Source organism: Halichoerus grypus, chromosome 10 (genome assembly GCF_964656455.1).
Source record: "Halichoerus grypus chromosome 10, mHalGry1.hap1.1, whole genome shotgun sequence".
NCBI classification, from domain to species: Eukaryota; Metazoa; Chordata; class Mammalia; order Carnivora; family Phocidae; genus Halichoerus; species Halichoerus grypus.
The window spans coordinates 64376127-64403953 of NC_135721.1; the positions used below are offsets into that span (position 1 = coordinate 64376127).

At 38.2% G+C, this 27827-nt stretch overlaps 1 long non-coding RNA gene across 3 annotated transcripts; it reads left to right on the plus strand.

The window, feature by feature from the left end:
- Nucleotides 1-2096: 2096 nt before the first annotated feature.
- LOC118521377 (uncharacterized) lies at nucleotides 2097-26445 on the plus strand. Of its 3 annotated transcripts, none has more exons than XR_013442191.1 (5): nucleotides 2097-2305; nucleotides 5030-5100; nucleotides 15015-15113; nucleotides 15156-15218; nucleotides 25642-26445. It is a non-coding gene; the product is annotated as an uncharacterized LOC118521377 (long non-coding RNA). The 3 variants fall into 3 exon arrangements; XR_013442190.1 differs by having other exon boundaries at nucleotides 2097-2274; XR_013442192.1 differs by lacking the exon at nucleotides 5030-5100 and having other exon boundaries at nucleotides 2097-2274.
- Nucleotides 26446-27827: the final 1382 nt, after the last annotated feature.

Consider the following 27827-nt stretch of genomic DNA (forward strand, 5'->3'; position numbering starts at 1 on the left):
AAGGAATCCTTAAAAAACTTATCAAAAATGAAATATTTTTTTTGAAAGAAATCTTTAAAAATGTGCCCCTCATCCAGAAACTCCACAGCATCTAAGGAAACATATATGTACCTATAACAATTTGTTGATGTTGTTTACTCAGTTTTATTTATAATTAGAAAGAAAGAAAGAGAAAAAGAAGGAAAGGAAGAAAGGAGAAAGAGAAAAGCTAGAAACAACACATTTCCAGTAAGGAATTATTTACATAAGTTGTGCACGTCCGCCCATACGAAGGAAGAATATTTTAATGATATGGAGCAGTGATGGGAACCACTGAGGGCAGGAAGCAAGGGGAGGAAGAGGGTGAACATTTCTACTTTCTTGTATTCTGGAAAGTTCTCAAGGAAATGCAGTTTATCTTAGCAATCTTCCAGTTTTCCTTTCTTGCTCTTCTCTCTTCTTTCGGATCCTGAAATTCTCAAGCTAACTCAGTCACTACAACACCTCTGTGTCACAGTGTTATTTGGAGTCCTCTCTCCTAAACTATTTATGGCTTTTACAATTTTTTTTTTTCCCTGCCTTCACTAATAAAGCCACAGAATCTCTCAAAAGATGCTGGGGTGTGTTTGGGGCTTTTTTTTGTTGTTACAACCACAGCTGCGGCCCAGAGCTGGGACTTTGGTGAAGGGTTTGGACTACTGTCTGCTAGGAAGAGCTAATCTACAGATGAAGTGTCGCAAGTCAGTGACTGCCTGCAGTAACTTTTCATAGAATCCGATCACATTTGTTCTCTGCACTAGAGTAGCAAGTAAGTGACTGGTATTTTAGCGGCAAATGGGTCCCATTCCTGTGCCGGCCTGGCAAATCAGGAAGAGTTAAAAATGAGAAAGGGCCTCAAACGCTTTAATGTTGTTTGTTAATGGATTTCCGTTTCGAAGTTTATTATGCCTGATTATATTTTCTCCTAACTTTTCCAAGCACTTTGACATCTCCTTTTATTGTGGCCTTATAATTACCTGTCAGAAGGGAGGTGAGGTGCTATCGTACCCCTTTGAGAAGTGATGAAAGTGAGGCCCAAGGAGGTAATTGTGGAGCCCAGGCTGACCGGCTCTCGGCTACACACTTTATCTTGTAGATCACAAGTGGGAGCCCCCTGGAAGCCAATCCATTATTACTGTAGAAACTAAGGCAGAATTTGCAGCTATTCCCAAGAACTCAGCCTGAGGTTAGAGATTTAAAGTCACATTAAAAAAAAAAAAAATCAGAGCAGCTGTTTGTCCTTGAAAGGAATGGAGAGTTTCATATGCTGAGATAATAATACATCTAGACTGGTGGTTTTTAAGTAGGGGCAATTTTGCTCCCTCACCTCACCACTCTCCGCAAGGACATCTGGCAATGTCTGGAGACATTTTTGGTTGTCCCAACCGGGAGGGAGTATTACTGGCATCTTGCGGGTAGCAGCTAGGGATCCTGCTAAATATTGTACAAGGCACAGGATAGCCCCCATAACAAAGAATTACCTGGTTCGTAATGTCACTAGTGCCAAGGCTTGAGGAACCCCGCTCTGCATGTCTCTCTGCTTTGGTTAATGGTGGTTGCTCTCCATTTGTCACATGTACAGTCGCCGCCATCAGAATTACATAAACTAACTGGCAAAACTTTTAAATTAGGGGCGCTTGGGTGGCTCAGTCGGTTAAGCACCTGCCTTCAGCTCAGGTCATGATCCCAGGGTCCTGGGATTGAGTCCTGCATCGGGCTCCCTGCTCAGCGGGGAGCCTGCTTCTCCCTCTCCCTCTGTCCACTCCTCCTGCTTGTGCTCTCTCTCTCTCTCTCTGTCAAATAAAGAAATAAAATCTTTAAAAAAAACCCAAAACTTTTAAATTAAAGAGAGTTTGCTCATGTGTTCCTTCTACCCCGTATTTGGTGCTTCCTCTTTGTTCTTCATCCCTTCTCTTAGTTCTTTCCCCCTAGTTGCCATCCTCCCTATCTCCTTGGCTTAATTCGTATTCCCGTGTCTTCCTCCAACCTCATCCTCTTTGCCAGCACACTGACGTGGTTCCGCTCCACTCCGGGCCCCCTTTTTTTTTGCTCTCTAAGCCAGCACTGAGTCTGGGCAGAGACGGGCTACCGGGTGCAGCTGCAGGCCCTGGAGGAGCCACCAGGAATTCTGGCTGGGCCTCTCTTGGGGACTGCCTATCTTAAAAGTTCAACTATTATTTTTGGATGGATGGTTGGGTGGAGGAAGCAGAAGTCTGCCCTGAGTGCCTTAAAACCCACAGGCTAATTTTTCTAGAGGTAAAGTAAACTTCTACTCTTCTCCTGGGAGGTGGGTAAACAATTATACCCCATAATCCCCTATGCATTGTAACTCTGCTTAATATTCATCGACTATGCCTAGGTAGTCTCCGGCCATGCAGATATTTTCAGCTAGCTCTTAGACAAAGGCAGAATTGAATGTACTTATTAAAAGGAACACTTAAAGTATTATGGGGACTTGATGATTTTTTTGTGAGGAAGGAGGTGCAGAGGGCCAAGTAATGTTAATTTTAATTTTCCAGAAGGACGCTGTTAAGGATGAAAAACATTCTTTGCATCTCAGTAATAAAAATTAGAACTACATATCGTCAATAATTGATTTCTGAAACATGATTGGAATAACCATAACTATTTTAATCAGCCTCATTAGGGTCAGCTCTGAGCTAGGTAAAATGCATCCGCTGTCTTCAGCTAGACTACGGTCTTAGCTCAGCAGTTCTCAAAGTGAGCCCGCCCCAAACCCTGGATGCTCCTGAGATATTTCCAGAGGATTTTTCCTAATGCTATTAAGATGTTATTTGCCATTCTTTTGTCTGTGCCATTCTCCTCACTAGTTGTGCACTGATGATGCACACACAATGAGAATTGCGGGTGTGTGGCCGAAACCTTAGGTGGTGGCTCTGAAGTGTCCTAGTTGTCATTGTATTCTTCGCCTCCATGCTCTCACAGTAAAAAAAAAAAAAAAAAAAAAGTTTCACTTAAGAAGGTCCTTGTTGAAGCAGTAAAAATTATTATATTTTGTTAAATCTTGACCCTTGAAAATTTGTATTTTTAGTAATCTGGGTGACAGAGTGCAAAGTACACGTAAAGCGCTGTGGCTGCATACTGAAGTATGAAAGTGCAATGATTGTCTTGAAGAAAAGCGCTAGGCAGTTGTTCGAGTGCAAACTGAGCGAGCCACTTTGTTTCTATGGAACATCATGTTTACTTGTATCACTGAAATACAAACTATTTATTTAAACTTGGGTGTTTGGCAGAAGTTTTCAGAAAAGCAAATGAAGTGAGCCTGTCATTTTTTTAAAAGATTTATTTATCTGAGAGAGAGAGAGAGAGAGAGAGAGAGAGCGCATGTGCTTGAGAAGGGGGAGGGGCAGAGGGAGAGAGAGAGGCTGAATCTCCAACAGATTCCACACTGAGCGTGGGGCCAGGCGCAGGGCTCCATCTCACCACCCTGAGGTCTCCACCTAAGTTGAAATCGTTGGGCGCTTAACTGACTGAGCCACCCAGGCACCTGTCATGTAAAGGGGGAAAACTTACTACAGTATTTTCTGAAGTTAAAATTTGAGTTTTTAAGCAAAAATCAGAATTTTGGTAAACTTATCTACCACAGTGAGTTTGAGAGTTTCCCACTACTAAAAGACTTTTCTGATGAATTGAGTAGTGATAACAATTAACGTGATTTTTTAGTATGGTATAAGGAAATGTGTGAAGACCTGAATAAGTCTATGTACTGATATTTTCAGTATGGCCAATGAATAATGTTACCTAATTATGGGTGGAGTGAAAGAGCCATTCGAAGTACAAGATTGACCAGTGGATTTTAATGTCCCAGAGGAGGAGTTCATTGATGAGAACTTTTTGTTCACAAAAAAGCAATGAACCAAGTTCATTGGTTTTAGATTCTTTGTAAATAACCTTTAAGGAACTACCACTACTGGGTTTTGATATAGTATCAAATAATTATATCAATAATTATCTGACCTGTTTCTCAAATTCCTCATATCAGTGAGATCATATGATACTTGTCTTTCTCTGATTGACTTATTTCGCTTAGCATAATACCCTCTAGTTCCATCCACATTGTTGCAAATGGCAAGATTTCATTTTTTGATGGCTGCATAATATTCCACTGTGTGTGTGTGTGTGTGTGTGTGTGTGTGTGTGTGTGTGTATACCACATCTTCTTTATCCATTCATCTGTTGATGGACATCTAGGCTCTTTCCATAGTTTGGCTATTGTGGACATTGCTGCTATAAACATTGGGGTGCATGTGCCCCTTCGGATCACTATATTTGTATCTTTGGGGTAAACACCCAGTAGTGCAATTCCTGGGTCATAGGGTAGCTCTATTTTCACCTTTTTGAGGAACCTCCATACTGTTTTCCAGAGTGGCTGCACCAGCTTGCATTCCCACCAACAGTGTCGGAGGTTTCCCCTTTCTCCGCATCCCTGCCAACATCTGTCAGTTTCCTGACTTATTAATTTGCCATTCTGAGTGGTGTGAGGTGGGAGGGATGGGTGGCTGGGTGATGGACACTGCGGAGGGTAGGTATTGTGGTGAGCACTGTGAATTGTGTAAGACTGATGAATCACAGAACTGTACCCCTGAAACAAATAATACATTATATGTTAATAAAAAAAATTTTTTAAATGACAATTTACAAATAAAAAAATTATCTGAAAACGTTATTGAAATACTTCCTTTTCTAACTACTTACTGTGTAAGGCCAAATTTTCTTCATATATTTCAATCTAAACAGTATGTTCCAACAGATAGAATGCAGTAGATATGAGAATCCAACTATCTTGTATTAAGCAAGACTCAAAAAATTTTGCAAAAATGTAAAATGATGTCTAGTTTTTGTTTTAGAAAAAAATAGCTATTGCTCATAAAAGTTATTTATGTTATCATGAATGAGTATATTAATATTATTTTAAAATAAATATTAAAACATTTTTGGTTTAAATTGATATTACAGTATACATTAATAACCAAAATCCATTATCGCAAAGGGTCTGAAGAGATCCTGAGATCAAAGACTGGAGAACAACCCATCTGGAAGAACAGAAATTGCAATATGGAGGTGGTGCAAACTTGATCTCTTCAAAGTAAATATGGGCTATTTCCTTTCTTCATTTAAAATAATAATGATTACATTTGGATAGTGTTTTATACTTTCCAAACAGCTTTTACATGCATCAATAATTTAATCCTTTGTGTAATCTTACAGGTCAGGCGTTATTTTCCCCATGCTATACTAAAGAAAACTAAGATCCAGAACGATCAAGCAGCTTATCCTAGGTCAGATAGCCAGTGAAAGAACTAGAATCTGCCACCAGATTTTCCATTTTCATCATATTTCTATAATACTACTAATAGGTTCAGAAACTACTAGAAATTATTGGTTTGTGAACAGTTCAAATTATAATCAATTTGAAAAGGGGTTATTAAGTTACTTTTGGGTAACAAATATTAAACTTGAATATATAATCAAATAACATTGGTTTTGAGTTATATTCTTTATGTTGACATGGGAATTATTTCAAATTCTGAGTTAGTAACATCTAAATGAATGTTTTTATATAGTTTCTTTATATCTGTTCATTGTATTAGATGGAGCTATATGAAACTCAATATTCTCTCATTTTTTGACTTATAAAAACGATAATTTCATATGTCTTGAACTAATGCAATTTTTAAAACACAGAAAAGATTAAAGAAACCTTTCATTTTATTTTTATTATTTTTTTAAAGATTTTATTTATTTATTTGACAGAGAGAGAGAGCACAAGCAGGGGGAGCAGCACACAGAGGGAGGAGTAGACTCCCTGCTGAGCAGGGAGCCCGATGCGGGGCTCAATCCCAGGACCCCAGGATCATGACCTGAGCTGAAGGCAGTCGCTTAACCGACTGAGCCACCCAGGCGCCCCTAAAGAAACCTTTTAAATTAGGTTAGAAATTATATCAAAAGCATAAAAAAGTATAAAATGAAAAAAAAGTCTATGTATAAACCCTAACCTTTAGTCCCACATGCCAATAGTCTAAGGTAACTGCTATGAACAATTTCCTGTATATCCTTCCAGAAACTGTCCATGCATATACCACCATACATCTATTTATTAAAACACAAACACACACTCACAAATACACACAAGTGGGATCATTCTAAACAAACTACTCTGCCAATTGCTTTTTTTACTTAATATGTTTGGGTATCATCCCATTGAATTCATGTAGTTCTATTCCTTTTTTAAAGTTCTATTGGTCTATTGGAAGATGTACTATAATTTACTACTGAGTTCAAAAAATTATTGAGGTACATATCCGTATAGTAAAATGCACTAATCTTAAAGTTTATTTTCTACATGTCTATATACATACGCATGCATGAGTATATATGTGTATGTGTAACTGTATACTACCACCTAGATCAAAGTAAAGAACATTTCTAGCATCCCAAAAGGCCCCACGAAGTTGCGTCCCAGCCAATAACACCTCCCCAAGCCAGCAACCATTGTTCTGGTTTTTAATACATAGATCAGTTTTGTGTTTTCTTAAACTTCAAAGAAATGGAATTATACTGTATTACTGTATTTTGGTATGTGTGTGTCTGGTTTCTTCTGCTCAGCAGCAGTTCTCTGAGATTGACCCACAATGTGTGTAGCCGTAGTTTGTTCTTTTTACTTGCTATATAGTATTCCAATGTATGAATTTATCCATTCTACTGTTGATGGATATTAGATTTTTTATTTTTAAAGGTTTGGAGATGAATAAAGCTTTAATGAATGTTCTTTACATGTCTTTTGGTGGACACATCCATTCGTTTTCTTTGGTACGGTCTTACCTGATTTCATTTTGGTTTAAATGTCTGAAAATGTCTGTAAAGGCAGCACTTTATAGAGGAAGTACAACACACCCATCACACTAGCAAATAGTGGTAGAAGGCGGATAGGTGAAATACAGAAATTATGAGTGAGATTTTTTTTTTATGACAGATTTAAGAAAACCTTTTAGTTGCAGAAATGTGAAGAAAATGTGGTATAAATAAAAATCAATGTTTTAGTAAAATCTGTTTGTATGTGCTGGATGTATGATGTTGGATTCTGGTATGAAGAAGCTCCGCCAGTAGAATGCTAGATAAAGAAGATATTCTGTAAGAGTAGGACCAGTGGCTTTTTCAAGCTAAAGATATCCATCAGTAATATACTGGCTAAGCTTATCTCTGTGATTTCATTTGCATTCTTTCTGTCATATGCTTACTGGCTTATTTTGAGTGCACTATTTAAAAACCCATAGAATATAATACATGCACTCCAAATGGAAAAACTAAAGTTGTTTATCGGTAATAGTAATCTAATTTGAGGGTGCCTGGGTGGCTCAGTTGGTTAAGCATCTGCCTTCGGCTCAGGTCATGGTCCCAGGGTTCTGGGATCAAGCCCCATGTAGGACTTTCTGCTCAGTGTGGAGCCTGTTTCTCCCTCTCCTTCTGCCCCTCCCCCTGATCATGCTCTCTCTCTTGCTTGCACGTGCGTGCACTCTCTCTCTCTTTCTCTCCCCCCTAAATAAATAAATAAAATCTTTAAAAAAATAAAAACTTTTATGTTATTGTTTTTAATATTAATGATTGTTGAAAGAGTGCTATAGATGATCTACACCTGAGATCATTCTGGAAGTTTCTTTTAAAAATATATTTTGCTAGGGGCACCTGAGTGGCTCAGTCGTTAAGCGTCTGCCTTCGGCTCAGGTCATGATCCCAGGGTCCTGGGATCGAGCCCCGCATCGGGCTCCCTGCTCAGTGGGAAGCCTGCCTCTTCCTCTCCTCCTGCTTGTGTTCCCTCTCTCGCTGTCTCTCTCGCTGTCAAATAAATAAATAAAATCTTTAAAAAAAAAAAATAAATAAAAATAAAAATAAAAATATATTTTGCTATCATGTGTTTTCTTACCATTTGAAAGTTCTAATTCATTGTTTATCTTTAATTAATATTTTATCTAATTCAGATCTTTTAAATCAAACATTAATATTTAATGTAGCATGTCATAAGTAAAACAGATACAATTTGAAGGTACTCTGTCACATCATTTTACCAAAATGACACCCAAAAGTAATTAGCAAATTATTTTTTGGTTTAATTTCTAAACAAACCACAATAGAACATATTAACATTTAGAATGTTCTGACATCATCATGTTTCCAAACACACACGAGGTTCTGTTTATTCATTGCCTGAAACCATTATTAAGTTAATATTACTGGAAATAGATTTATTCGTGTGGTTTCTTTCTTTTGATTAAGTCCTGAGAGACCTAAGTTTTTTTTGTTGTTGTTGTTGTTGTTGTTGTTTAAAGTATCAACGGTGGTAATTTGTGGATGTGGAATTTTTTAAAACACTAGAAGCCACATATTGCTCTCTTGCTCTGGATGTTTATTTCAAATTGCCAGCTGGACACCTCTGCTTCAACATCTTGAGCTCAGCATGTCCAAAATGGAGCCCTGACTCCCCGCCATCTCTGCTGTGCTGCTTCCTGCTCTCCGCTTCCTGCCCCTTCTTCACCCAATCTCCTTCGCTTCGGAAAAAGGCACACCCACCTATCTAGCTGCTTAAGCCGGAATCTCTGAGCTTTATCTCTGATTCTCCCCTCTTCCTACATCCCATCCAACCGCAAGTTCCACCCTTTCTCCCTCATATCCATCTCTCACCTGTCTTCACTCCCTGTCCCCATTGCCGCTACAGTAGCCCATCTTCTCTTGCCCAGACTGCCACAGTGGCCTGCTTTCTGCAGTGCTTTCACTTTTGATCCCCATTTGTTTTCCACACACAGTCAGAATCATTTTTAAGAACATAAACCCGTGTTATCCTGCTTACAACTCTTAATATTACACTTGAAAAGAATTCCCACAGTGACCCACTCTTACCACGACTCACTAATCCAGGATGTTGTGGCATCTGCTCACCTGTCCCACCATGGCTGGTACCATTAAGCTCTAGCCACATTGCCTCTTTTTAATTCTTGAACATGTCAAGCAAGCCCTTTCCCACCTCATCACTTTGTGCCCCCAGTTTCCCCTGTTTAGGATAATCCCTACAACCTCACATGGTTAGCTCTTTCTTAGCATTCCACTCTTAACTTAAATGTAACCTTCTTGGAGTGGCCTTTCCTTGTCACCTGATCTAAGTAGCCCACTGTTTTCTATCCCTCTATTCTATTTTTTTTTAATAGCATTTACCAAAATTGTTTTCTTGTTTATTGTCTTCTTTGTTGTATCAGTCAGGATTTGGTTCAACTGCTGAAAGCCAAAAATACAGTGGCTGGAAAAGATAGTAGTTCATTTTTTGCTCATTTAAACAAAGTTTAGAAGTGGGTAGATTAAGTTTAGTTTGATAGTTCCATGATCATAAGAGACCTAGATTTATTGTCTCTAACTGCTCCACCAAATTCAGCTTGGCTTCCACCTCACAGTCCAAAATGGTTGCTCAAGTTCCAGTCATCATGGTTCTATCCAGCAGGAATCAGGAAGGTAAATGTGGTCTTTATTCAAAGTGGAAGAGGCTAAATACACAGTTAAAAATGGTGAGTTCCTTAATGAAATTATTGCTTGAGCACAGATTATCAGTTTGTGTTAAAACTATTAGGTGGCTCAGTTGGTTAAACGTCTGCCTTCAGATCAGGTCATGATCCTGGAGTCCCGAGATCAAGGCCTGCATCCGGCTCCCTGCTCAGTAGGGAGTCTGCTTCTCCCTCTGCCCCTCACCCTGCTTGTGCTCTCTCTCTCTCTCACTCTCTCTCTCATATAAATAAAATACTAAAAAAAAAACTATTAGGTGAATGGCTAATGAGAAAATAACCTTCATAAAGTACTCCAAAAAACTCTACACAGATTACTTCTTATCCACAGGAGAAAAAAAAAAAAGTAGCTTTATAGAGGAGGAGTTGTCTGCCTTCACCTTACTCCAGTAGTCAAATATGCTGTTTCCTGATGTGATGCAGTATGAGGTACACAGTACCACCTATGGTGTAAGCTTGCCAAAAATGGTTGAGTCTAGGGGTGCCTGGGTGGCTCAGCTGGTTAAGTGACCAACTCTTTTTTGTTTGTTTGTTTTTAATTTTTTAAAGATTTTTATTTATTTATTTGAGAGAGAGCATGAGAGGAGAGAGGGTCAGAGGGAGAAGCAGACTCCCCACTGAGTGGGGAGCCTGATGTAGGACTCCATCCCAGGACTCCAGGATCATGACCTGAGCTGAAGGCTGTCGCTTAACCAACTGAGCCCCCCAGGAGCCCTAAGTGACTGACTCTTAATCTCAGCTCGGGTCTTGATCTCAGGGTAATGAGCTCAGGCCCTGCGTTGGGCTCCACGCTAGGTGTGGAGCCTACTTAAAAGAATATATATATATATTTGAGTCTAATTGGACCTTTTGTCATAACTTCTAGGTTTACAGGAATTACAAGGAAAATAGAAAGTAATTGATACGCTGAGGAAGAAAACACACAGATTGAGAAATTGGGACATTCTATAAGACAGTTGTTCCTGTCTGTTTCTTTAACATTTTAGTCTCATGAATATAAGGACTGATTTATTTTAAGGAGACTGAGGGGACATAACCTGATGTGATGTGTGATCCTCAACTGGATCCTGGTTTGGACTAGTTAGTTATGAAGGACATTTTGTGGACAACTGGAAAAATGTCAAAATGGGTGGTCCCTAAGATATGATAGACTATTCAATGTATAGAACTGTTGAATCACTATCTTGTGCACCTGAAAGTAATATAACACTGTTAATTATACTTCAATTTAAAAAAGGAATTAGGGGCACCTGGGCGGTGCAGTCGTTTAAGCACCTTACTCTTGATTTCGGCTCAGGTCATGATCTCAGGGCATGGATCTCAACTGCAATGGGCATGTTCAGTGTGGAGTCGGCTTGAGACTCTCCCTCCCTCTCCCTCTGCCCCCCGCCCCCCCCAGCTCTCTCTCTCAAACACATAAATAAATCTTAAAAAAAAAGGAACTATTAAGGAATTATTAATGTCAGCTGTGATTGTTATTTTGGCTATGTAGGAAAATGTTCTTATTTTTAAAAGATGCATATTAAAATTTAGGGGAAGAATGATGATTGCTATTAAAATTCTTCAGCATAACAAATTGGGGGTCTCTTTCTAATGAAGAAGGGGATAATGGCTATTGGGGGCCAACAAGAAGTCTTGGGCTTACTCCACCACTGGACTGAAAGCTGCACACGAGCAGAGACTGTGCCTCTGTTGCTTCCCACGCCATAACCAGTGCCCAGCATGGAGTAAGCACTGCATATATATTTATTAAATGAAGGAATAGACATGGATGGGAAAAGAATGCAGAAATTACCCATGACTTCAACTGACATGAAAATTCAACAGACGTTGCTTAAGGGATCAATGTACTTGAAAAACAGATACAACTAAAATGTAACAACCATGCGCTATAAAGATAACTAAGATGATAAGAAAAGACATGAAACTTCAAAAAAAGTAGAAAACATTAAAATGCTAAAATAATAATTATCAGGATACTATTATTAATTTTATTGCCCCATTCCCATTCCTTTTGGAGTCCCGGACATTGAACTGGCTTTTTGTAATGAAAAATAACCACATATAAAAAACTAAATTCTATGTGTTTTTCAAGAGATTGTTAGAAATTCAAAGAACTATTTTTTTCTCTTCCTCACTCTGACCTTCTTTCTCTTACTACTGATCTGGTAAGATAGCAAGATACCCATCTGCTGACTACAGCTCCTTCCTATTAGCCAACGACATTCCAGGAGAGTTTTCCCCTTCCCTGCATCGTTAGTTGAAAAATAATAAAGTTTTCACTATATGTATTAAGTATTTTTTTTAAAAAAGAAAAAGAAAACCAATGAAGCCCAAGTCATAGATCTCGTGCTTGGGGAGTCAGAATCAACACAGGTAAAACAAAAGTAAAAAATCCCAGCGATACTTTATTTTTCTGCACCGGTTTACATTTACAAACAGCTTTGACAACAACATTTCAGTTATTCTCAAAATGATAGCTTGCTGCAGGCCGGGTTTAAAAAAAAGATTAATTGACTTGCTCAAAGTCATCTCCATAGTGAGAGATAAATCTGATATGGGCGCCATGTTTTCTGACTTCTTGTGTCAGTTCTTTACCGATGACACTACCTTCTGAAAACCACAACTTAAGCCAGTATTGCCTTTTTGACTCTACAGTGTGCCAGGGACAACTGACTGAGCTATCCTGTGACTGACCAAAGTTCATACACCTTGACTATAGGGAGGATTTCTAAAACTTTCATTTCTGTCCTTCCCCACCCCCCCGCCATTTTTCTTAGAACAAGAAGCACCACTTTATTTTCCCTCTTGGTGCTGAGCTCCAGCAGTAGCAGCAGACCCACTGTGATCAGCAAGAGAGAAGGAAAACCTCCAACTACCATGAATCGTGCTTACACGGTACGAGAATGTTTTGGATCCTACTACGAGGAGTTCATTTAAAATTTCATCTACACAGCAGAAGCTGTGAAAAGCATAGACAAGGCTGCAAGTGGCTGGTAGCTGGCACGTATATCATAGAAATTCCTTATGAGTAAAAAAGAATCTGTGATTTTGTGTGGTACATTTAACATTATCACCACCTACACATTCAGTTAAAAGCTGTTCATGGCTGAGGAGAAACCCGATTCCCTCCTACGTCACATCTCAGCTGCATTTGCTGTGAGCTATGGGTGGCTTCCTTGAGAATGTTTGTACCTTTTACCCAGAGCAAACATTCCAATAGGGCAGCAGTTGGGGAATCTATAAACAGGTTAATTTAGTAACATTTAATAGGTAAATAATAATAATACAATCAATTTAAAATATTTTTTTCTCACTATTTCCTCTCTTTTATCCCCTATATATCACTAATATATAGTCCTCGAGTCCTCTCCATTTAAAGTCCCTCCAATATATGTCTTATTTCCACTCTACCACCCTTGTTTATTTTTTTTAAGATTTTATTTATTTATTTAACAGAGAGAGAGAGCACAAGCACAAGGGGAGGGAGGGGCAGAGGGAGAGGGAGAAGCAGGCTCCCCACTAAATAGAGAGCCCGATGCAGGACTTGATCCCAGGACCCTGGGATCATGACCTGAGCCAAAGGCGGATGCTTAATGGACTGAGCCACCCAGGTGCCCCTCTACCACCCTTGTTTAAACACTAGTTACCTTTAGTACTACAAGGCCCAGTGAAATACTCCTACTACCTATTCTCCCTTCCCTTTCTCCAAGTCATTCTTCATGCATTCCAAATAGTTTGACTGAATCAAATTCTTTTCCTGCTTAAAAACATACAATGACTTGAAAAGTCTTAACTGCTCTGACATTCAAAGTCCTCTAGAATATGGTCTTCACTTACCTATATGACCTTATCTTGCTCTTGTAATCGTAGTAACAACAATAATAATTACTATTCATTGGGTACCCAAACCCCAAACTCCGTGCTAGGTGCTGTCCATATCCAACAGAAACTCCTGCCCCAGCTAGACCCGTGTCCTTATGGTTGCCATGCATGCTTTGTTCTTTTCAACACTATGCCCGTGCTCTATTTTTTATGTCCTCTATGTCCCCAAATCCTGCTAATATTTTGAGACTGAGATAATTTCTCAGCTCCCCCCCAAAATCCCCTCAAATCATTCAGATCCCTTGATCTCTTCTATATCTGACTTGTTAACACTCTTTTTCTGTGCCACACTCTACAATATTTAGTACCACTGTGTGATTATTTCGTCCTTTCAGGTATGTAAATTCACCACCCATTAAGTTGTCCTATGTTGGCTTCCATGGATGGGCCTCAAAGGGTGCACGAACCATTTGGAATTGCATGTTTTACAGTTTGTGCGTTTTCTCTAGGTCGGGAGTTTTCATGGCATCACAGAGAGCTCCATGGAGAAGGTTGAGTTCCTCTTTGGATACCAAGTCATACTTTTAGTTTAAGCCTCTTATCTAAACATAGGAAATATATATCTTATTGCATATCTGCTGATCCTCCACTGTAAAACTTCTAATGGTTATGGGACTGAGTTTTAAAATTCTGACCTATTGTTTTCCTCTGCATTAAATATGAGGTGCCCTGAATTTTGATGCAAAAAACATAAACCACTATTTGCAGAACTTATTTCAACAATAATTTTTAAAGTAAGTATTTTTTGAATAGGTAATACAGTTGCATAATTTGAAGGTCAAAACTACATAAAAAGGTTAACCAGAGAAGTCTCACCCCCCCCCCCCCCCACCTTTTATAGGTGACCATCAACAAAAAGATTTTATCTCTGGGGCACCTGGGTGGCTCAGTCGTTAAGCGTCTGCCTTTGGCTCAGGTCGTGATCCCGGGGCCCTGGGATCAAGCCCCGCATCGGGCTCCCTGCTCAGTGGGGAGCCTACTTCTCCCTCTCCCACGCATCCTGCTTGTGTTCCCTCTCTCGCTGTGTCTCTCTCTGTCAAAAAAACAAATAAATAAAATCTTATTTTAAAGATTTTATTTATTTGTTTGTTAGAGAAAGAGAGAGAAAGAGAGAGAGAGGGAGAGAGCACAAGCAGGGGGAGTGGCAGGCAGAGAGAGAAGCAGGCTCCCCACTGAGCAGGGAGCCCGATACGGGACTCGATCCCAGGACCCCGGAATCACCACTTGAGCCGAAGGCAGAAGCTTAACCAACTGAGCCACCCAGGTGTCCCAACAAAAAGATTTTAATACCATAGATGATACAATAATATCTGTAGCTTCATTAGTCAAGGCTCTTTTGGTGGCAAGTAAAAGAAATTTATTTCGAACCACTATAAGCAAAAATGAAATTTATTTTAAGAATAGAATATCCCAAGGAAGGCAGAAAGTGCAGCCAGGTTTCAGGAAGGATTGGAACGAGGACTTGGAATCCATCAAGAACACAAGCAGCTAATTTTTGTCTGACTGACTGTGCCCATTGGGTTCTGTTCTCTCTCATTCTTCCTGCAGACTGACTTTGGCATGCATAAATCCAAACACAGCTGTCCTCTGCTCCTGAGTATACTCATCCTCCATTCAAGTGAGCAGCGCAGCTTCTTATCGCCCAGTGCAAATTTGGAGAGAGAGAGAGAGAGAGATGGAGAGATTCAGGCCCTGTTTGGCCTGACGAGAGTCCTGTGTGCATCCTCGGTTCATCAGCTCTGGACCAGAGAGGTGAGAAACAGTACAAACACGGATGCCAGGGGGATCCAGCCCTGTGTAGGGCCAGCTTAGTACTAGTATCCCCCTAGGGGCCTGCTAAAACGGTCTTGCTGACCATAGAAAACCAACTTTTAATTTTCATGGGCCTGAGGCCACTTTTGGCCCAGATAATAGCCAGTGCTGATTATCTCTTCCTCCTGGCTGGAAATAACTCAGGAGAGTTTCTGGAGTAGCATACTCTGCTGGGACATGGAGGATTGCTTATCCCTATTTTTATTTAAAGTTTTTTCAAGTTTCCCTGGGCCAATTCACACTGGCTGTGTTCTGCTATCCTCACTCTAGCTGGTGCTTATGTTACCACCTCTGGTTATCTCCTGGGTATTGCCTAGTCAGGAACAAGGCCCACTGCCTAATTACTGAAAATAATGGAGCAGAGTGATATATGGCTCCTACCAGATCCTTGCAACTCTGTTTTGAAGAAGGTGGGGGTGAACGGTGCTAAGAAAAATAAGTATTGCCTAAGTTACAGTATCTAATTTTAATCCATAAAGAATATGGCTCTGATGTATTTACATGCCATGATGGTGCTAAATGAACTTCATGGATGTTGAGAATGGTGTTAGTAGTAGCGATTTGAAAAAAGCAAAAGGGATATGATCTCTTTAGTAAGATTTTCCACACAGAACAAATATTAGCAATCCTTCCTCCCTTTTTTCCTTCTTTTCATCCATCCATCCATCCATCCATCCTCCCATCCATCTAAGTATTGCAGTACCTTCTCAGAACTCCCCAGGACTTGTACTGTCTAAAATTCTTATTTTACTGCATGAAATATCCTCAATAATATTTTTATAATTAAATTCAATTAAGTCACATATAATGTATTATGAGTTTCAGAGGTAGAGTTAAGAGATTCATCAATCATATATAACATCCAGTGCTCATTACATCACGTGCCCTCCTTAATGTCCATCATCCAATTATCCCATCCCCCGCCTCCCTCCCCTCTAGCAACTCTCAGTTTGTTTCCTATGATTAAGAGTCTCTTATGGTTTGTCTCCCTCTCTGATTTCATCTTGTTTTATTTTTTCCTCTCTTCCCCTATGATCTCTGTTTTGTTTCTTAAATTCCACATATGAGTGAGATCATATGATAATTGTCTTTCTCTGACTGACTTACTTCGCTTAGCATAATACCCTCTAGTTCCCTCCACATCGTTGCAAATGGCAAGATATCATTTTTTGATGGCTGCGTAGTATTCCATTGTATATATGTACCACATCTTCTTTATCCATTCATCTGTTGATGGACATCTGGGCTCTTTCCATAGCTTGGCTATTACGGACAATGCTGCTATAAACATTGGGGTGCAGGTGCCCCTTTGGATCACTACATTTGCATATTTGGGATAAACCCCTAGTAGTACAATTGCTGGGTTGCAGGGTAGATTTATTTTTAACTTTTTGAGGAACCTCCATACTGTTTTCCAGAGTGGCTGCACCGGCTTGCATTCCCACCAACAGTGTAAGAGAGTTCCCCTTTCTCTGCAACTTTCCCAACATCTGTCATTTCCTGACTTGTTAATTTTAGCCATTCTGACTGGTATGAGGTGGTATCACATTGTGGTTTTGATTTTTATTTCTCCGATGCTGAGTGATGTCGAGCACTTTTTCATGTGTCTGTTGGCCATTTGGATGTCTTCTTTCCAGAAATGTCTGTTCATGTCTTCCGCAAATTTCTTCATGGGATTATTTATTCCTTGGGTGTGGAGTTTGATAAGTTCTTTATAGATTTTGGATACTAGCCCTTTATCTGATATGTCATTTGCATATTATATATCTTCTCCCATTCTGTCAGTTGTCTTTTGGTTTTGTTGACTTTTTCCTTTGCTGTGCAAAAGATTTTTATCTTGATGAAGTCCCAATAGTTCATTTTTGCCTTTGTTTCCCTTGCCTTTGTTTTATCTTGATGAAGTCCCAATAGTTCATTTTTGCCTTTGTTTCCCTTGCCTTTGAGACATGTTTAGCAAGAAGCTCTTGTGGCCAAGGTAGAAGAGGTTGCTGCCTGTGTTCTCCTCTAGGATTTTGATGGATTCCTGACTTACATTTAGGTCTTTCATCCATTTTGCATCTATTTTTGTGTATTTTGTATATGATGTATGATGTAAGAAAATGGTCTAGTTTCATTCATTCTAGTGGCTGTCCAATTTTCCCAACACCCTTTATTGAAGAGACTGTCTTTTTTTCCATTGATATCCTTGCCTTCTTTGTTGAAGATTAGTTGACCATAGAGTTGAGGGTCCATTTCTGAGTTCTCTATTCTGTTCCATTGATCTATGTGTCTATTTTTGTGCCAATACCGTACTGTCTTGATGATTACAGCTTTGTAATAGAGCTTCAAGTCCGGAATTGTGATGCCACCAGTTTTGGTTTTCTTTTTCAACAATCCTTTGGCTATTCGGGGGCCTCCCTGGTTCCATATAAATTTTGGGATTATTTGTTCCAGCCTTGTGAAAAAAGTTGATGGTATTTTGATAGGGATTGAGTTAAATGTGTAGATTGCTCTAGGTAGCATAGACATTTTAACATTTGTTCTTCCAATCCATGAGTATGGAATGTTTTTCCATTTCTTTGTGTCTTCCTCAATTTCTTTCATGAGTATTCTATAGTTTTCTGAGTACAGATCCTTTGCCTCTTTGGTTAGGTTTATTTCTAGGTATCTTATGGTTTTGGGTGCAGTTGTAAATGGGATGGACTCCTTAATTTCTCTTTCTTCTGTCTCATTGTTAGTGTATAGAGATGCAAATGATTTCTGTGCATTGATTTTTATATCCTGCCACTTTGCCGCAGATGCTTAACTGACTGAGCCACCCAGGCACCTTTATTGGGAGATTTTTTATTACTGCTTCAATTTCCTTGCTGGTTATGGGTCTGTTTAGGTTTTCTATTTCTTCCTATTTACCTTTTGGTAGTTTATACATCTCTAGGAATGCATCCATTTCTTCCAGATGGCCTAATTTGTTGGCATATAGTTGCTCATAATATGTTCTTATAATTGTTTGTATTTCTTCTGTTTGGGTTGTGATCTCTCCTCCTTCTCATGATTTTATTTATTTGGGTCCTTTCTCTTTTCTTTTTGATAAGTCTGGCTAGGGGTTTACCGATCTTATTAATTCTTTCAAAGAACCAGCTCCTAGTTTCATAGATCTGTTCTACTGTTCTTTTGGTTTCTATTTCATTGATTTCTGCTCTAATCTTTATTAATTCTCTTCTCCTGCTGGGTTTAGGCTTTATTTCCTGTTCTTTCTGCTGCTCCTTTAGGTGTAAGGTTAGGTTGTGTATTTGAGACCTTTCTTATTTCTTGAGAAAGGCTTACATTGCTGTGTACTTCCCTCTTAGGACCACCTTTGCTGCATCCCAAAGGTTTTGAGCACTTGTTTTCATTTTCATTTGTTTCCATAAATTTTTTTAAATTCTTCTTTAGTTTCCTGGTTGAGCCATTCATTCTTTAGTAGGATGCTCTTTAACCTCCATGTATTTGGATTCTTTCCAAATTTCCTCTTGTTTTTGAGTTCAAGTTTCAAAGCACTGTGGTCTGAAAATATGCAGGGAATGATCCCAGTCTTTTGGTTCCAGTTGAGACCTGATTTGTGACTGAGTATGTGATCTATTCTGGAGAATGTCCCATGTACACTCGAGAAGAATGTGTATTCTGTTGCTTTAGGGTGGAATGCTCTGAATATATCTGTGAAGTCCATCTGGTCCAGTGTGTCATTCAAAGCCCTTGTTTCCTTGTTGATCTTCTGCTTAGATGATCTGTCCATTGTAGTGAGTGGAGTGTTAAAGTCCCCTACTATTATTGTATTATTATTGATGTGTTTCTTTAATTGTGTTATTAATTGGTTTATATAATTGGCTGCTCCCATGTTAGGGGCATAGATATTTACAATTGTTAGATCTTCTTGTTGGATAGACCCTTTAATTATGATATAGTGTCCTTCCTCATCTCTTATTACAGTCTTTGGTTTAAAATCTAATTTGTCTGATATAAGGATTGCTACCCCCAGCTTTCTTTTGATGTCCATTAGCATGATAAATGGTTTTCCACCCCCTCACTTTCAATCTGGAGGTGTCTTTGGATCTAAAATGAGTCTCTTGCCAACAGCATATGGATGGGTCTTGCTTTTTTATCCAATCTGATACCCTGTGTCTTTTGATTGGGGCATTTAGTCCATTTACATTCAGAGTAAATATTGAAATATATGAATTTAGTGCCATTGTATTACCTGTAAAGTGACTGTTACTGTATATTGTCTCTGTTCCTTTCTGGTCTATGTTACTTTTGGGCTCTCTCTTCACCTTTGAGGTGAAGGATCTTACCTTCACCTTAAAGGATCCCCTTTAACATTTCTTGCAGGCTGGCTTAGTGATCACAAATTCTTTTAGTTTCTGTTTGTCCTGGAAGCTCTTTGTCTTTTCTATTCTTAATGACAGCCTTGCTGGATAAAGTATTCTTGGCTGTATATTTTTCTCATTTAGCACCCTGAATGTGTCATGCCAGTCCTTTCTGGCCTGACAGGTTGCTGTGGTTAGGTCTGCTGCCAGCCTTATGTTTCTACCTCTGTAGGTTAAGGACCTCTTGTCCTGAACTGCTTTCAGGATTTTCTCTTTGCCTCTGAGATTTGTAAGTTTCACTACTATATGTCGGGGTGATGACCTATTTTTATTGATTTTGAGGGAGGTTCTCTGTGCCTCCTGGATTTTGATGCCTGTTTCCTTCCGCAGATTAGGGAAGTTCTCCACTTTAATTTGCTCCAATATTCCTTCTGCCCCCTTCTCTCTGTCCTCTTCTTCTGGGATCCCAATTATTCTAATATTGTTTTACTTTATGGTATCACTTATCTCTCAAATTCTCCCCTCGTGATCCAGTAGTTGTTTATCTCTCTTTTTCTCAGCTTCTTTATTCTCCATCATTTGGTCTTCTATGTCACTAATTCTTTCTTCTGCCTCATTTATCCTAGCAGTTAGAGCCTCCATTTTTTATTGCATCTCATTAATAGCCTTTGATTTCGAGTTGGTTAGATTTTAGTTCTTCTATTTCTCCAGAAAGGGATTCTCTAGTGTCTTCTAGGCTTTTTTCAAGCCCAGCTAGTATCTTTATAATCATTATTATGAACTCTAGTTCCAACTTCTTACTTATATCCATACTGATTAGGTCCCTGGCAGTCAGTAGTGACTCTTGTTCTCTTTTTTGAGGTGAGTTTTTCCGTGTTGTCATTCTTGCATTAAGTGGTCACTTTTCTATTTGTAGAATTGCAGCAGTTCTTTTCTTAGATCTCCGGTTGAGCTCACAGGTGTTCAGGGTGATTTGATAGCTATCTAGCTGAATTCCTGGGACCAGACAAAACTAAGGTCTCCTACTCCTCCACCATCATGGAAAAGCCTATCCTCAATAATGTTTATGAATAAAAACCAACCTGTATAGTATACTTTTGTGTGCCAGGCACTCTTAAAAGTATTTTGTGATTATTCAACTAATCCTTGAAACCACCCTAGGAGGTGAGCACAATTATGATCCCCATTGTACAGATGAGGAATAAGGCACAGAGATGATAATTGCTCAAAATCACACATCTAGTAAGTGGTACTGTCAGGTTGTAAACCTAAGTACGTTTGACTCTAGACTCTTTACTTTTTAACCTACCTTCACTATCTCATAGTGAGGGCTGTATTCAAAACAGTGATTACCAAATCATTGAACATGTTTTAAAAATATACTTAACAGGATTGACAAATCTGCTGATGCAGCTCATTTGTGACCCTGCAGAGGTAAGTGCTGCTGAACTGGCCTGGTTGGCCTGGTTGTCATTTTCTTCTCTAGCCGTTTCTTGAGGGCTTACCTTTGGTAAATGCCACCTTTCTCACAAGCTTTAGATTTGGAAGCTATCTATGAATAACAAATTCTTTAAAAACATTGTAGCTCCAAATTAATATCATATTTTCTTTTCTAATTTTTTATTATGGGTAGTAGTAGCCCTCATTTGAATGCTGTCTTCCTAGGTGGTGGCCATCCACGCTGTATATAACAGCAGAGCTCTGTTGGAAGTGGCAAAAGAGATGAAAGTCGAGTTGATAACTAAGCTAGGATGAGACTTGAGAAAGCAATAGAACAAATGGATTATTGCTTTGGAGTGGTTTTGATCTAAATATGGAGAATGATTATGAACTGTCTGTAAGGCTTTGAAAAATCAGTATGACCCTGTAAAGATAACAGGTAGGAACGCCGTGCTTGAATCTTAATGTACAAGTTAAGACCCAGAAATGCTCATGACTCCCTAAGAATTTTCTCAAGAACATTTCCAATAAAGTCACACATGTAGTGTGGTTGACAGCATTAGAATACACTTGAGATCAGTAATGATGAATCTGAATTCACACTGGTTGACATAGTTGTATGTTTTTCTCTAGCTTTGTTCAGCTTTGATGGTGCAAAAATTAGACAAAAGCAGAGCTGGATTTAACTGGGGTTGTGGTTTCACAAAGCCAGATAGGGGAAGGAAATTGAGGGAGTCTTTGCTATTCTCAACTATTCATTATATGTAAATTTTATAAACACCTTTTCCAATTTCATATAAAAGTCTTGGGAATTTATTTGAACTCTCTTGACCATACTAATCAATTTGGGACTAATCACCCCCTTTAGGATACTGAGTCTTACATCTCTTTACAATGTAAAGATTTTTTAGTCTCTATAATATCTTTCAATAGAGTTTTCCATTTTTCTCCAAAAAATTAAATCACATAGAGATACTAAATCTAGTATCAGTGGACATGAAAAAAAACCGTGTATCTATCACAACCTTGCTCATTGTTTTCAGATTTAAAGTTGTCTTGTGAAAATTTGCCATTCTAAGTTTCATCATAAAATTACGAAATTATTATTGCTGTCAAATTTTATTTTGAGACTCAAATGGTCTAGTAATAACAAATGTTGTAACTCAGCTGCCCATTTAGAAATAGTTCTCTTAAAAAAAAAAAAAAGAAAGAAAAAAGAAATAGTTCTCTTGTAGCTGTTTTCCTTTGAGTTTTTATCCTCTGAGTAGGCTGTCTTGCCTCTCCCAAAGATATTGTGTTATTTCTCCCTTGTAAATATTTATTTTTTCTTTTCACTTAGTTCCCCTACAGTACAAAATATTTGGAAATGCAGTGTCCTAAAGAGATTGTGTAAATGTTTTAAGGCATCATGCATCATTATAATTAGTTACTCAAGTTCACAGCCCCAAATTTCAACATTATATTAGATTTTTAGAAATCCAGTAATTTGGTTAAAATGAGGGTTCTCTTTCTGTGTGTGTGTGTGTGTGTGTGTGTGTGTGCATGAGCACGTGTGTAATATTGGCTGTATATTTGGATTAGTTTCCTATGTCTGCCATAACAAGGTACCACAAACTGGATGGTTTAAAACCATAGAAATTTATTCTGTCACACTCACACTTTTGGAGGCCACATGTAGAAAATCAAGGTGTTGACAAGGGCATGCTCCCTCCAAATCTTCTAGGATCCACTCTTGCCTCTTATAAGTTTTTGGAAGCCCCATATATTCTGTGGCTTGTGGTAGCACTGCTGTAATTTCTGCCTCTGTCTTCACATGGCCATCTTCTCTATGTGATTTTGTCTTCTACTCATCTTAGAAGGACACCAGTCGTATTGGATTAAACCCAGCCTGCTGCGGTATGACCTCATACCGCATCTGCCAGGACCCTATTTCCAAATAAGGTCATTCTGAGGTAGTGGGGGTGAGGACTTCAAAATATCTTTTTTTGGGAGATACAGGTCAACTCATAACAACACCTAAGTACTTGTTAAGAGATCCCGTGTTAGTTTTTTAGGAATATGTGCATATTCATTTAAAAATGTAACTTCGAGAAAATAAAAAAATAAAAATAAATAAAAATGTGACTTTAACATTTTTGTTAAATGAAATAATATACTGTTAAAATCTGCAAGGATAAAATATTGCACATCAATTAGACCTTTATGAGAACTCTTCATTTTTTCCTTCAATAAGAGTTCTGCAGGTGATATTTTTTATATTTTTGATTAAGAAATGTGTCTGAATCACTGACTTTACTATAGTTTTCTTGAGTATATTTCCAAGTCTATGCAGCTTCCTACATAGTTTCATATTTGCTTCTAGAAATGAGAAAGATAAAGTTTGAGAAAAGAAGCTCATCTAAGTTAAACACACTGTGTGACTCCTCTCTCTTTATTTTCTTACTTTGAAATGTATAAAAGGAAACTGTCTTCTTTCAAAAAAGGCTCTAAAATATCTTGTTACATTTATAAAGTCTTCTGAACGCTGTAATAAGTCTGCCAGCACCATCTTTGCTTTAGAACATTGTTGAAAATGTCCCTCTGTAAAATAGATCTTTCTGAGCTGCTCATCCCAATATTTGTGTTGGTTCAAAAGAGAAATGAAAAGTTAACAATAAACAACAGTAAAAACAAAATCTTGAAGGTAGATCAGAACTAGAGGGTGGTCATCTAGTTGAACTCCCTGATTTACAATGGAGATAGTGAGGCCCAGATGTTCCTGAAGGTCACTTTGTTGAAACATGGCAGAACTGGGTCTAAAATCATGCTCTACTGAATCATATTGTCTTTTCCTTCATATCTTATTCAGAACTTGTACAAAAGGTTGACAATGGCTGGCACTGAATTGTACACTTTTTTACTGCAGTATAGTTGACACACAATGTTATATTAGGTTCAGGTGGATCACATAGTGGTTCAACAACTGTATACATTGTGTACCACAAGTGTAGCTCCCATCTGTGCCCATACAGAGCTCTTACAGTACCACTGACTAGGTTCCTTATGCTGTACTTTTCATCGCTAGGATTTATTCATTCCATAACTGGAATACTATACTTCCTACTCCCCTTCACCCATTTTGTCCATTCCCCTGTTCCCCTCCCCTGTGGCCACCATTAGTTTGTTCTCTCTATTTGTGGGTCTGTTTCTACTTTTGTTTGTTTGTTTGTTCATTTGTTTTGTTTTCTAGATTCCACATAAAAGTGAAATCATATGGTATTTGTCTTTCTCTGTCTGACTTATTTCACTTAGCATAATACCCTCCAAGTCCATCCAAGTTGTCACAAGTGGTAAGATCTCATTCTTTTTTAGGGCTGAGTAATATTCTGTTCTATTCTTTGTCATGTTGAAGTATGTTCCCTTTATATCTACTTTGTTGAGTTTTATCATAAGTAGATGTTGAATTTTATCAGATGCTTTTTATGTGTCTATTGAGTTGATCATATGATTTTTATCCTTCATTTTGTGTTAAACCATCCTTGCATCCTTGGAATAAATCCTACTTGATCATGGTATATGATCCTTTTAATGTATTGCTGACTTCAATTTGCTAATATTTTGCGTCTATGTTCATCAGGGATATTGGCCTGTAATTTTCTTTTCTTATGATATCCTTGTTTGCTTTTGGTATCCAGGTAATGCTGTCCTCATAAAATGAGTTTGGAGGAGTTACCTCCTCTTCTATTTTTGGAAGAGTTTGAAAAGGATTGCTGTTAGTATTTCTTTGAATGTTTGATAGTATTCATCAGTGAAAACTGTTTAAGAAATAGTCTTAAAACATTTCTTGACTTTCAAGAAATCTGCACACATTTATAAGGCTAAGTTAAAATGTAAACTTAAATAATGCTCTGTCATGCAGCATGAAATACCGTACTACAAGTTCACCTTTCTAGAGGGCAAATTAATTTAATAGGAAACTTAGTGTTTTTTTCTGTTCTTTCTTTGTGGATTTCTTGTTAGTGATTCATAGGCCTTCCAAATTGATCACCTAACTTTCTTATCTTTTGTCTTCTGTATTATGTCTCTTTGTCTTTTTCTTTTAAATCCATCTTTATTGATATAAAATTTTTATTCAATAAAGTTCACTCATTTTAATTGTACAGTTCAATGAGTTTTGGCAATGTATATAGTCATATAGCCTTCACCACTCTCACTCCAAAGAGTTCCCTCATCCCCTTTGTAGTCACCCCCTTTCCTTTCCCTCTCCCCCCAGGAGTTTTGCCTGTTTTAAAATGTCACATAAACAGACTCACATAGTATATGGGCTTTTGTGTCTTTTTTTTTTTTTAAGATTTTATTTATTTATTTGACAGAGAGAGACACAGCGAGAGAGGGAACACAAACAGGGGGATTGGGGGAGGGTGAAGCAGGCTTCCCGCCGAGCAGGGAGTCCGATGTGGGGCTCAGTCCCAAGACCCTGGGACCATGACCTGAGCCGAAGGCAGACGCTTAATGACTGAGCCAGCCAGGCGCCCCTTGTGTTTTGTTTCTTTCATTTAATTTCATTCATTGGAGTTTTTTTCATGCTATGTACATTAATAGTTTGTTTCTTTTTATTGCAGGGTAGGATTCCAAAGCCACAAATTGTTGGTCCATTCACCAATTGATGGACATATAAGTCATTTCCAGTTTTCATTTCTTCTGGATAGATACCTAGGTATGGAATTTCTGGGTCATGTGATTAGGTATGTTTAGCTTCATAAGAAATTGCCAAATAATTTTCTAAAGTGACTGTACCATTTTATACTTGCAAAAGCATTTATTGTATAACCTCGCCAAGATTTTATTCTATGTTTGCTTTGAGAAATTTTATAGTTTTATAGTTTATAGCTGTTCTATTTAGGCCCATGATTCATTTTGAGTTAATGTTTTGCATATGATGTGAGATGAGAATCAAGATTCTTTTTATTGATTGATTTGGGTTTTTTTTTTTTGCGTATGGATATCCATTTATACTAGCACCATTTGTTGAAAAGACTATCTTTTCCTCATTGAAATACCTTGGTACTTTTGTAAAAAATTAATTAGCTATATACTGTATGTCTATGAGTCTTTCTGGACTTCCTATTCTGTTCCATTGATCTATTTGTCTACCTTGATGCCAGTACCACACTGTCTTAATCATTGTAGCTTTATCATAAATCTTGAAATCAAATTGAAGTCCTTCTAGTTCTTTAAATTTCTCTCAGCAATATTTGCAGTGTAATGGTAGTGGGCATATTTTATTTAATCCATCCTTAAATATTTCATGTTTTCTGTTGCTGTTGGAAATGATACCACATTTTAAAAAAAAACTTATAATTTCTACTTGTTTGTTGCTGATACATCTTTTTTTTTTTTTTTAAAGATTTTATTTATTTATCTGACAGAGAGAGAGAGAACAAGTAGGCAGAGAGACAGGCAGAGGGAGAGGGAGAAGCAGGCTCCCTGCTGAGCAGGGAGCCCGATGCGGGGCTCGATCCCAGGACCCTGGGATCATGACCTGAGCCAAAGGCAGCCGCTTAACCGGCTGAGCCACCCAGGTGCCCCGCTGATATATCTTTTGTTCCTTTTTCTATTTCCAGGGAGGTTTATCAAGTTTATCTTCCAAAACTTCTATTAATTTTTTTAAAAATTGCAATTAAAAATGTTGAGTGTGGTAAAATATACATGAAATAAAATTTACCATTTTAGCCATTTTTAAGTGCACAGTTCAGTGACATTAAGTACATTCACATTGTTGTACAACTACCACCACCGTCCATCTCCAGAAGTTTTTCATCATCCCATACTGAAACTGTCTACTCATCTGGCCCCTGATACCCACTGTTCTACTTCCTGCCTCTATGTATTTGATTATTCTAGGTACCTTATTCACAAATGAGTTACATTTCTACTACTACATGAAAGGAAAAAATTTCCACCCAGGACAATAAATAATATTGAGATAAAATGGAAATGTCAGATGACAGTGAGTTTGTAGCAATAAAAGGAAAGTGAGTTTCCAAAAAGACACTGGCAAGGCAATATACTATGGCATTTCCAGTGATGAATGTATTCCTGAGTTCTCTGGAAACTAGAAAACAAGTTGAATAATGAGCAATATATATCTGTTGATTAAAAAAAATCCTATACCTCATAAATACAAGTAGAATATAAAAGAATCATTTATTGTCTAATTTTTTAATTTAATGGAGCTTGCTTAACCTCTTATTGCTTTTCTTCCAACCATTTCCTTCTCTTCAGCATCTTCATTAGAGGGTGGTTAGTTACACGTAGAGGCAAAAGTCCACCAGGCAATTCTACTCTTTGTTTTTGGCTAAGAGGCTGGAGCTACCAGCTTAATGAGAGTTTAAGGATTATCTATGGTTTAAATTATTGGTGCTGTCCCTATTACTATAGATTACTTAGTGCTAAATATAATTATATTGAGTACTTACTGGAATACTATTTTGAGTTCCAAGTTTAATATTTAAGGTGGATGAAGAAGATAAAATGATACTAAAAACTAAAGAACTAGACCTATGAAGAAGAGCAGAAGGTGACTTTTTGTTTTGATTTGTTTTGCCTGGGAAAAGTAAAGGTTAAGTGGAAATAGCATTGTTCAAGTACATCAAGAGATATTTCATGTCGGTGTTTCCCATGGCTCCTTTCTAGGCCTTTTCCTCCAAGGGTAGCAGAGAGTATGCATCAACCTGCTCCACCACCCCCACCCCACAATTTTCCCCCAGACCTTTACCCATGAAACTTAACTTACAAGGTTAGGTAC